Here is a 9580-nt window from a genome sequence, read left to right on the forward strand (position 1 = left end):
CATACCTCATTTGTATTGGATAGACAATATTGTCTCTTTACTTCAATTGAGATTATAGTCTTTTGGGAGTATGTTTTTGTTGTATACTTGTACAATACCAGTAATAATGCATCTTTGGTCTTCCAGGTGTTACCAGACTACTAATAAATGATAATACTCCTTATTATGAGTATCTGAGGAAGAAAAGAGCCATGTCGTATGATATAAAATTTACAGTTATCTTTCAAAATAATAACCACAGAATAAAAACAACTGCAGGCTCAGTGACCCAGGGAATTGGTTTGTAGCATGTTTTAACTGTGATTCCAAGCTGCATATAAAAGAACATAAATAATGTAGGCATACACTGTCCATTGATTTATACATTTTAACAAAATGTTTTACTGGAAAAACAAACAGATAAACGAAAACACCTTGGGAGAAAGCAACATTTCTGTACAGGAAATGTTTTTTTAAAAATTCATTGGTGTTGATTTCACCAAGTACAAAACTCATGTGGAATTTTCAAATAGATCTTGCTATGGGTGGGAAAATTATACAAATCTCAGCTGTGTCTAAGTTTCTGCATGGTGTCTGTTATGCTCAAAATCTTGTGTGGGGTTAAAGAAGAAACATTCTGTATAAATAAAGCCAAGAATGTTTTGTATTGTATTAAAGAAATATTAACAACCAGCGTTAATCCAGATCTAATTGTTATATAAAAAGAAAAAACACTTTTATCCTAAAAAAGTCTCACCAGTAATAATAAAACTAATATTGCTATACACATGTTTCTCAGTTTCTATCCCCCTTTTGTGGAATTATGCTCACTCTCCCATTCTCCACTGGGTCATTATCTCTGTGGCCAGGATCTACTTGGTGTCCCTTTTATATGTTTGCTAATGCACCTTGTTCTTCATCATTCTACAACTCCATCTTGAAGCCAAATTTGCTACATATGGTGGCTTTTATGTATGTATTAGTATAGTATTTTTATTTTTATTCTCTTTGTTACCCCTAAGACCAGTCTGGTCCAGCTCCAGGCCTACACTTTAACTGACTGTTAGTGAGCTGTTTATAGCAGTGCAATTTCTAGTGCCAAACCTGTGCCAAGCCTTACCACCCTACATGAGCCAGTACTCTTCTACATCATACTCTCAGCCTCCATCACTCTCACCAAGGCGATTGACTCTGGGGCAGACGTGGGGATCGGGGCAGGCAGGGCCTTTTTTTTCTAGCATTGAGGCCACTCGAGGCAGATAAGGGAGCCACCAGGGCCCAGCAGCCCTCACGAGAGATGCTGATGAGGCGTAAGTGGAGCCAGCAGTGTCAGTGGTGGGCCATTTACATTGGGCATCACCACCATTTTGCAGCCAGTTCTACAAGTATCTGGCAAAAGTTGCTCAATCACCAACTCTTGTTCCTGTAGGGGGACTTCAATTTCCCAGACATATTCTGGAAATACAATACAACTCAGAGGAAGCAGTCTAGGAGCTTTCTGGAGAGCGTGGAAGATAGCTTCCTGATGCAGCTGGTTAGTGAGCCTACCAGGGGAGGTGCCCTGCTTGACCTTCTGTTCACAAACAGAGAAGGACTGGTTGGAGGTGTGGTGTTCGTGAGCTGTACTGGGCAGAGTGACCATGAAATGGTAGAATTCTCTGTTCTTGGCAATGTCAGGAGGGGGATCAGTAAAACTGCTATCTTGGACTTCTGGAGGGCAGACTTTGAGCTGTTCAGGACACTGGTCGGTAGAGTCCTGTGGGAGGCAGTTCTGAAGGGCAGAGGAGTCCAGGGAGGCTGGGTACTCTTCAAGAAGGAAATCTTAAAGGCTCAGGCGCAGTCTATCCCCATGTGCCCAAAGACAAGCCAGTATGGAAGAAGACTGGCCTGGCTGAACAGAAAGCTATGGCTAGAGCTTAGGAAAAAAAGAGGGTTTATGACCTTTGCAAAAGAGGGCGGGCAACTGAGGAGGACTATAAGAATGTTGTAAGGCTGTTTAGGGACAAAATTAGAAAGGCTAAAGCTCATCTGGAGCTCAATCTGGCTACTGCTGTTAAAGACAACAACAACAACAAAAAGTTTTTATAAATATGTAAACACAAAAAGGAGGACTAAGGAGAATCTCCATACTTTACTGGATGTGGGGGGAAACTTAGTGACAAGAGATGAGGGAAAGGCTGAGGTGTTTAACGCCTTCTTTGCCTCAGTCTTTAGTGGCAAGACCAGTTGTTCTCTGGATACCCAGTACCCTGAGCTGGTGGAAGGTGAAGGGGAGCAGAATGTGGCCATCATAATCCACGAGGAAATAGTTGGTGACATGCTACAGCACATAGATGTATAGCAAGTCTAAGGGGCTGGATGGGATCCACCGGAGGGTACTGAGAGAACTGGTGGAAGCGCTGACCAAGTCGCTTTCCATCATTTATCAGCAGTCCTGGTTATTGGGGGAGATCCAAGTCTACAGGTGGCTAGCAAACATGAAGCCCATCTACAAGAAGGGCTGGAGGGGAGACCTGGGAAACTATAGGCCTGTTAGTTTGACTTCAGTGCCAGGGAAGCTTATGGAGCAGATTATCTTGAGTGTCATCATGCAGCACTTGCAGGGCAACCAGGTGATCAGGCCCAGTCAGCATGGGTTTATGAAAGGCAGGTCCTGCTTGACGAACTTGACCTTCTTCTACGACAAAGTGAAGCACTGAGTGGATGAGGGAAAGGCCGTTGATGTGGTCTACCTTGATTTCAGTAAGGCTTTTGACACCATTTCCCACAGCATTCTTCTGAAGAAACTGGCTGCTCATGGCTTGGACTGGTGTACGCCTTGTTGGGTTAAAAACCTGTCTAGGGCACCAGGCCCCAAAAGTCATGGTGAATGGAGTTAAATCCAGTTGGAGGCCAGTCACTAGTGGAGTCCCCCAGGGCTCAGTACTGGGGCCAGTTCTCATTAATATCTTTATCAGTGATCTGGATGAGGGGATTGAGTGCACCCTCGGTAAGTTTGCAGATGACACCAAGTTAGGTGCATGTGTTGATCTGCTCGAGGGTAGGAAGGCTCTGCAGGAGGATCTGGATAGGCTGGACCAATGGGCTGAGGCCAACTGTATGGAGTTCAACAAGGCCAAGTGCTGGGTCCTGCACCCGGGGCACAACAACCCCAAGCAGAGCTACAGGCTGGGAGATGAGTGGTTAGAAAGCTGCCTGGCAGAGAAGGACCTGGGAATATTGGCTGATGGTTGACTGAATATGAGCCAGCAGTGTGTTCAGCTGGCCAAGAAGGCCAACAGCATCCTGGCTTGTATAAGAAACAGTGTGTAGCCAGTAGAACTAGGGAAATGATTGTCCCCCTGTACTTGGCTCTGGTGGGGCCGCACCTCGAGTACAGTGTTCAGTTTTGGGCCCCTCACTACAAGAAGGACATCGAGGTGCTAGAACGTGTCCAGAGAAGGACAACAAAGCTGTTAAGAGGTCTGAAGAACAAGTCTTACGAGGAGCGACTGAGGGAGCTGGGATTGTTCAGCCTGGAAAAGAGGAGACTCAGAGGTGACCTAAACACTCTCTACAGGTACCTTAAAGGAGGCTGTAGTGAGGTGGGGATTGGTCTGTTCTTCCACATGCCCGGTGGAATGATCTAAAGTTGCACCAGGGTAGGTTTAGGTTGGATATTAGGAGGAACTTCCTTACCGAAACAATTGTTAGGCATTGGAATAGCCTGCCCAGGGAAGTGGTGGAGTCACCATCCCTGTAGGTCTTTAAAAGATGTTTAGATGTAGAGCTTAGTGATATGGTTTAGTGAAGGACTTGTTAGTGTTAGGTAAGAGGTTGGACAAGGTGATCTTGGAGGTCTCTTCCACCCTAAATGATTCTGTGATTTTGTGAAGGCCTCTGTTTTATTTAGAAGACTGTGTTCTTCTGTACAACATTGTCAGAGTCAGAAATATCTTCTTCACAGAATAACTAGTTGTTACTCATATCTGTACAAAAATATTCTTAAACCAGCAAAGCAAAACAAATTAACTATAGCCACTTGGACAGAAGAAAAATGTCTCACTGTAAAGTGATAAATTAACACAAATTAGTGAGACTAGTCCTGAGACCTTCTAATCTCAACAGAAAGTCTGTGGCCTGTTATTAACAAAAGCTACACTGTCTTTCTGGGCTACAGGTGTTCAGGTCATTCAGCGCTTGGTCTGTGCACCTCACTGCTCTTGGTCCTTTTTGCCTTTGTCATACCCCCATGAAACAAGAATGCCTTCTTTTTCCATTGTCTCCCCTAATGAAACGCTTTGGAGGTCACATTACCTTTTAAAGGTCAAACACAAAGTTTTGTGAATTAGAATGGAGTGTGATACATTCTAGTTGAATATCTTGCAAGTTAAATTATAATCCCACACAAAACAAACTGAGAGTTTCTCTGCCATGGTATATTCTGATTCTGAGACTTAACAATTAGCTATTCATTTTTAAGCTATACTTTTCTTTATTTTAACGTTTCCTTAAAATTGACATGAAAGGTTTTAATGAAGGTGTGAAATACTTGGCAGTTAAATCTAGCATATGCTATAACACCTGTTAATTTCAACTGTTCATTTTAAGCTGTTAACTTTATTCTTGGCATTTAGTCCAATTCATACTGTGATTCTTAGTTTGAAAGAAAAAGAATCCAAGCTGCTTATATATTCCTTTCTACTGCAACTTTCACTTAATATTTTGTATTTCTGCCATTTTGTTCACATTGTGCATTTGTAAGGAAAGGGTGTCAAAGATCAGGATCGCAACCTGATGTCACAAAAGATTAAACTGCAAAATGAGAAAATTCAAGATTTATTTTGAATTTTCCTAAGAAAGCTTGGATAAACTCAAATCCTTGGAGCCTCCCAGCAGCCTCCTTCCATTTAAATTTGATTTAAATATAGGTCTCATTTTAATGCCTAGATATTTCTAACACAGAAATATGTCATTGTTTTCAATACATTTATAATTTTAATAAAGTGATTACATCAAAATATAAAGCTTTATCTAAATATGATGGTGAGAATTGTACTCAATGAGCAGTGTTAATCCTGGTGGTAGTCAGCAGCAGCCGGATTGCTTGTGTTAAGAATTTCAGGACTGTTCCAATAAAAATCAGCAAAAGTTTCAAATAAGGTAGCGATCCAATAATCAAAACTGATTCATAAGTATGCTTCATGTGCATTTTACAGAGTAGCCTAAACATGCGTCTGTCTTTTCCATGTGTATCAAGTACTTCCATTATTCTTTGTGTATAATGTCAAAAATGTACCACTGTCAAAACAGGCTCTATAATTAATTGTGAGTCTGGCTGCAAGGCAATAGTACACCAAACTGGGCTAGAAGACCCTAAATACTTAATTCAGTACTTCTGTAGCTCACTCTCATTTTGAAGATTCTACAGGTGCAACATCTGGGGCATCACTGATCTGAAATTCCAGGTGTTTCTTTCCATTACTCATGATACAGGGACATTAAGAGAGGATATTTTCACCTGCTCAGTTAAAGGAATTGGTACATATTAGCTCTTGAGACTAAAAGCTAGAATGGCAACACATAGGTATGTTATAGAATCTTAGTATAATATGGTTTAAAAAGATGTCATGTCAATCCCCTTACTCCCAGGCAAAAGCAGCAACACCTGTAATTTTACAAGGTAGTGCAGATTTGGACACAGTATATAGCCAAAGAAAGCAACCTAGAAAATACTAGCTTTTAATGGACAAGAATCTTTGTTTCCTAAATAAATAAATAAATAAATAAAATTCTTATTTGATTCACTATTTCTTCTTGTCAATAAGTGGCATATTGAATCTCAGGAACATTTTCTCCTTGTGATTTAGTTGGTTATTTTTTCCTTTGTAGATGGTTAATTTATGCATGATTATTCACATATGGATCTTAAATTTTCAGCTCTAGAAATATTTGCTGCAGCAGAACTGTGCATGTAGCTATCTCTGGCCTAACATTTTTCAAAGATCATGGTAGGAAATTTAGAGCTTCAAAAGCTCCAGTTACATTTTGGAAACAAAAGAAGTGTCCGAATGTTGATTGTTAGATTTGAATCTATGATCAACACTGAGAGATGAGCTCTTTGAAAATTGTGAGACTGGATATTTATCTACCTTGAAGACAAAACAGACGCCTGTACGAGAACCCCACCATGCAGATTAAATTCCCCAAATGTCCCAAACTACCATAACAACTCTTCTATTTAAATAACCACAATTCCAATCTGATGATAGGTTTCACAAATCATAGTTCTCAGATTTCATTACTAATGAAATTTGTCGTCTAGGTTTGGCAGCTGTGATTGCCACGCAAATGTGAGCCACTAATTAGATTGATTGTCTATTTGATGCCTGCTGATTAGCTTATGAAAACCCTCTGTATTCCTGACTTCATGATAAAATGTTCCTGACATCATGATTGCTGATTGATGCTCAGAAAATCTGATTACTGTCTTGAATAGCCAAGTAATGGCTCTGTCAACTTTCCAAGGATATAGATATTCACCTGACAACGATAATAAGGTAGGGTATTACATTTAGCATTGACTATTACATGTTTAAAAGCTTTAATTAAAATGTACATTATCCATCTCTGAGCTATAAAAAGTAGACTTTCAGATGTGGGTCCAAGATCTGCAGGGTAACCATCAGGCATCCACTTTCTGACCTTGAACCTGGAGCAAGTCCAAGAGATTCAGGAACTATGACAGGCAAATTCTCTGACTTGCAATTACAGAGAGAGTTCTAGTGACATACCATTCAGCAATCAGGTTACTAGTGGCAAAGAACAGCATGCTCCTGGAGTTTTTTAGGACCATTTTCTACCGTGCATTCAAAGAAAAGATGTAATGCTTTATGAGCTCAAAAGACTGTAAAATTATTGTTTTCGGTTGTTATACTCTCCACAGATGTACTTTGGGTTGATATTTAGATCTTACTGTGAAAGACAATACACCTTTGGACATATATTTCGCATATGTGTCTTAAGCATTCATAAGTTAGTTTTCCACTGGTTTCTGTATCTCTGAGACATTATTTGATGTTTAAGTTAACAGAGGAAGCAGTGAATTAGTCCAATGAAGATATCTTAATTGTCAAGGAACCTCAACCTGAAATTAGGCATACGGCATCTAGATGTACTGAGGTTGAGTACATGGAGTACTGAGTGTTTCTTTTACTACTGCCTGAGCACACAGTTGTGAAAAGGTAAAATTGTGTTAGACAGATACCAGTAATAGGACCCAAGGGAATGGTATCAAGCTGTGATAGGGGAGGTTCAGGTTGAATATCAGGAAGAGATTCTTCACTGAGAGGGTTGTCATGCACTGGAACAGGCTCCTCAGGGATGGCACCAAGCCTGTTGGAGTTTAAGAAGTGTTTGGACTGTGCTCTTAGTCATATGGTCTGAATTTTTGGGTAGACTCATGTGGAGCCAGGAGCTGGACTCAATGATCCTTATGGGTACTTTCCAACTCAGGATATTCTATGATTCTATGACATCTATGTTAATAATAGAAACAATCTGTTATTGATAATGTTTTGTTTTGTTTTGTTTTTAAGATGTATAAACCTTACTCTTCCTCTTGAGAAAGTAAAGGAACTAGTGACTTTGTGCTTCTCACAAGGCTGATCTTGACATATTTGGCAGAAATAGTCCTGGCCACCAACCAAACTCTGTCCCAGTCAATTTTCAATCAAGAACAAGTATCCTAAAAGTATCACACACAAAGTGTGGTAAAAGTGAAATGATGAGGATGCAAAGATAAGCTGCTATACGAACTTCTCCATTTGGAAATGGCTCGGCCATTGATTCACTATGTAAACCTGGGCAAGTTGTTTAACCTTTACTGTCTCCATTTCCCATATGTCAAATTGGATATCATTGCTGAAGCACTAAAAATGAAACTTGCCGTGTAATTACTAACCACCTTTACTCCTCTGATACTTGCCACCAACATAATTCTGGATGACTTCAATACATTGTTGAAAATCAGTATCTTGTTAAAAGACAGTTCTTGGTGCTTCATTGTGTATACAGTGTCAGTAACTATTAAAGTATATTGAAAGGCATACTTGGTTGATATTAGTGACATTTTCTTTGACTTTATTGGATTTATTTTAAAAGCCATTAACTTCACAAAAATGAATAAAGTAGCAAAGCTATATTATGCCTTACAATAATGTATAAACAATTATATGCAAATTAATTCACATACCAAAGGTCATGGAGTTGAAATGGTGCAACCTTTGGAATAAATCCATTGCAATAATCTTGTTAATAGCAAAACACATTTAAAGTCCTTATTGGTCTTTTAACACTTTATTGTATGTGTGTTAGTCTTATTGAATGAAAAAAGTTGATATTTTGATTTTATTGGAAGAGAGAGACAGTTATGTTTAAGCCCAAGGTACTTTAAAAAGACTGATTACATACATTGATTGATGATTGGCTTCAGAATAGTTTTCCTTTTCTAGATGAGAAAAATGATGATTTTGACCCTGCTCATTCAATCAAAATGTTAATGCAACATAAAGAATGGCTGCCTGCAGATTCAACAAGCCAGGAGAGAATCTAAATTATGCACTATTTGTCTCTAATGTATGTTTATGAATGAAATTGATTGTTATCCACTCCCATTCCCTCTGCCAATGTTGAAACCCAAATGCACGTTTGTCGTGTTACAGTCGAACAAGAGAATTTGAGGGAGTCATGAACTGTTTTTACTATTTAGTTCTTTACTGGAACTAGAATTATTTCTACTCTGTAATATACTATTTTCTGTTAAAGGTTAGGTAAAATAAATGTATATGATTGGAATACCTTCTGCACCCAACAACAACAACAACAAAATACTCAAAATACACCTCCTGAATGTTCCACATGATGCAGAATAGTACATAAGTTACTCAGAGGTTATTTTTCTGGTTTTTGTTTGTTTGTTTGTTTCTTCCTATCATCCCACTATTTGCCATTTTTACTGCTGCTCCTATTTAGAGACAAGTTAGCTCAACTGTAAATCCTGTCCTTCAAGGAAGAGAAGTTTTCAACTTTCCAACTGAATCATGTCTGAAGATGGAAGACAGTCTTTTAATCAAGACGGGAAGCAGAGTGAAGAAGTTAGAAATGAATAGGAATATAGTAAAAGTGTCATATGTAGTAAATGTTAGCTGGTGACAGAATTTTAACTTCCTACCAACACTGAGGGATGTATCAGACATTGCCAATAATTTTATTTAATTTCATTGTTTTCTGTACTTGTCTATGATTTACATGTCTTTCCCAGTAGACAACTTTTTGGCGTTTATTTCTGAGCCCCACAGAAAAGCATGAAATCATTACTGAACTCTTATGAAGAAATTCTCACTGCCCAGGCTGCAGAATTACTTGAGGAAATTTCAGTGCTGGGTGCTTTGACATCTTTTTCTATAACCAGCAATGTGCCTTTTATGAGTCTATTAAATACAGCTAAATAAATGATTTAATCATTCTACAGGAAGAAGAGAAAGATAACTTGAAGTGCCCATAGGCCATCAATAGTCACACTAGGAGATGCACACCGGAGTATCCATGTGGTCAAGAGCCA

The sequence above is a fragment of the Anas acuta genome, chromosome 3, assembly GCF_963932015.1.
Source record: "Anas acuta chromosome 3, bAnaAcu1.1, whole genome shotgun sequence".
Lineage (NCBI taxonomy): Eukaryota > Metazoa > Chordata > Aves > Anseriformes > Anatidae > Anas > Anas acuta.